We start from the raw sequence: 3297 nt of genomic DNA, 5'->3' as shown, positions 1-3297 counted from the left end.
GCGTTCGGTATAGGGGGCTTAACTTGAAGTTCGGTCGGACAGGAGATATGACCCAGACCCAAATGATGGAAATAGCCACCCGGCATGCTAACGGCGAAGAAGAAGACCGACTCCGCAGTGGCAAGAGAAAACCAGTCGTCCAGGACACCAGAGGGGGTAATTCCAATCGGAAACAGAAGCGCAAAGCCGAGCCCACAGGTCCTGGTGAGACTGCAGCTGTGGTCCAAGGAAAATTCAAGGGAAAACCTAAGGGGCCCTGGACCCCCAAGAAGGTAAAAGATCAAGCAGGAAATGATGTGCTAGATTTGCCCTGTCATATTCACAACAAGAAAGATGAAGAGGGAAACCTGATTTACCCCAAGCATACCACTCGACACTGTCGACTCCTTATCCAACAGTTCCGAGAAAAACAACCCAGTGAAAAGAGAAGGAATTTGATAAGGATGAAGACAAGGAGGAGGATGATGGTTTCCCCAATGTCAATTCCACCTTATTGATTTTTGCTGACATCGAGAGCAAAAGTCGACTGAAAGTCATAAACAAAGAAGTGAACATGGTTGCCCCGGCAACAATGACATATTTGAAGTGGTCACAAACTGCAATCACATTCGACCAGTCCGATCACCCAGCATGCGTTGCCACTCCAGGGCGGCAAGCGTTGGTAGTCGACCCAGTTGTTGGAGGCACTCGGCTGACCAAAGTATTGATGGATGGTGGCAGTGGTCTGAATATTCTCTACGCTGAGACCCTGAGAGGGATGGGCATTCCGATGTCCAAGCTTAGTGAGAGCAACATGAGGTTCCACGGAGTCATCCCTGGAAAGAAAGCTGATTCACTCAGCCAGATCACTCTTGACGTGGTTTTCGGTGATTCAAAGAATTACCATAAGGAAAAGTTGACATTTGAAGTTGTGGATTTTCAAAGTGCCTATCATGCTATTCTGGGCAGACCTGCATATGCTCGTTTCATGGCTCGACCGTGTTACGTGTACCTTAAACCGAAGATGCTTGGTCCCAGAGGCGTGATCACAGTTACTGGTAATCGGCAGAGAGCTGAAGAGTGCCTCCAGAAGGGCTTTAAGATTGCTGATGAACAAATGGCAGCAGTAGAAATGCAAGAATACCAGAAGAATGCAAATCCGAGTGATTTGTTGCGAGCCAAGAAGCCTGCCTCAGAGTCTGCATTTCAGTCGTCCGATGAAACAAAGCCAATTCACATTCACCCGACCGATCCTAATGCTGCTTCGACTCATATCTCAACAACACTCGACAGCAAATAGGAAGAAGCGCTCATCCAGCTCCTCCGTGAGAACTGGGACATCTTCGCATGGAAGCCATCTGACATGCCGGGTGTACCAGGGGACTGGCTGAGCACCATTTGCGAGTCGATCCGAAAGCAAAACCCGTTAAAGAGCATCTCCGCCGGTCCGCCGTGGAGAAGAGAAAGGCAATCGGCGTGGAGGTGGCTCGGCTTTTGGCAGCTGAGTTCATCCGCGAAATTTACCACTCCGAGTGGCTCGCCAATGTTATCATGGTCCCCAAGAAAGACGATTCACTTCGTATGTGCATTGATTTCAAGCATATCAATCGGGCCTGCCCGAAAGATCATTTCCCTCTCCCCCGCATCGACCAGATTGTCGACTCAACTGCGGGATGTGAGCGTTTGTCTTTTCTGGATGCATATTCTGGGTATCATCAGATCTGACTGTATGGACCCGATGAAATGAAAACAGCCTTTATCACCCCATTCGGGTGCTTTTGCTATGTTATCATGCCATTCGGTCTCAAGAATGCTGGTGCCACATTCATGAGGATGATTCAGAAGTGCCTGCTCACTCAAATCAGTCGGAACGTGGAAGCATATATGGATGACATCGTGGTTAAGTCGCGTAAAGGTTCCGACCTGCTGACTGACCTCGCTGAAATCTTTGCCAACCTGAGGAGATATGATATCAAGCTTAATCCATCGAAGTGCACATTCGGAGTCCCCGGTGGAAAGTTACTCGGTTTTCTCGTTTCCGAACGAGGGATCGATGCAAACCCAAAGAAAGTTGGTGCAATCGTCCGAATGACGCGCCCTGTGCGTGTGCATGACGTTCAGAAGCTCACTGGTTGTTTGGCCGCTTTGAGTCGATTTATCTCTTGTCTCGGTGAAAAGACATTGCCTCTTTACCGACTGATGAAGAAATCTGATAAGTTTGAGTGGACTCCTGAAGCTGATGTAGCATTTGTAGAGCTCAAAGCTCTGCTTTCCACCCAGCCGGTGCTCGCTGCCCCAATCAGCAAAGAGCCTTTACTGCTTTATATACGGGGCGCCGCTAAGGTCTTTAAGCTTGGACACTTGGATACATCCATCTCTTCACTTCGCGAGGTGCTTGTAGACTTGGGTTGAGGTCACCTATGTGCCACATAACTCAAAGATCTGCTTGGCAATAGGGTTGAGGTGCACCTCCATGAAGCCCTTGTCAGCCCTCACCCCACTGGCGATGATTTCACACATCTAGTCAAGCAGGGGCGTGGACAAGAAAAGTTGCCATTTCACTGTGCTCCACTCCTAGCCACCCTAATAAGTGCCAGGAAACCCGAACCAAAAACAAACCGCGACGCATCCTATCCCTATAAATAGCGTAGGCGCACCCGCCCGCACATGACGTGCCGGCAACACCCGACAATGCCTACACGGCCACGCACGGACACAAGGTGGCAGCACACCAGCCAGCGCCGGCACCGTCGAGAAGGCGCCCTCGACAGCACCACACCCATCATCACACCGGTGGCGATGCGCAGCCCCCAACCACCGCCGCCACCACAACCACATCCATCTCGTGGATTTATACATATCATAACGCACTTAGGGATGGGCCCTAGCTTTCTTTTCTAGGGTTAGGGATGCACAGTGTATATGTAGCTTATGGCCATAGGTAGGCATGATCCTCCATTTTCCCACTTGGAGTAAAAAAGGCACCTTCCCATAGCAGCCGGCCACTCCCACTCGCCACTGGCACGCGCGCTGCCAGCCATCTCCCGTCTCCACGCAGGCCGGCACGGCTGCCCCCATCCCATCCCATCCCCTCCCCAGCCCAGAAACTGAAGGAGAGAGAGGAGAAGGGGAGCTACCACACCACCTAAACAAACAAGAGGCGGAAAGCGACCAAATCTCGGGAGCGAATTCCCCTCCCCTCCCCGCACCCCCGCGCGCGCGATCCGGGCGGAGATGGACGCCGGCGGGGCGCAGCCGCCGGACTCGGAGATGGCGGAGGCCGGGGCGGCGGCGGCCGCGGCGGCCGCGGCCGCGGCG

The sequence above is a fragment of the Triticum dicoccoides genome, chromosome 7A, assembly GCF_002162155.2.
Source record: "Triticum dicoccoides isolate Atlit2015 ecotype Zavitan chromosome 7A, WEW_v2.0, whole genome shotgun sequence".
Classification (NCBI taxonomy): Eukaryota; Viridiplantae; Streptophyta; class Magnoliopsida; order Poales; family Poaceae; genus Triticum; species Triticum dicoccoides.
The sequence above is the reverse complement of the archived record's forward strand: the minus strand, read 5'-3'. Positions refer to the sequence as shown.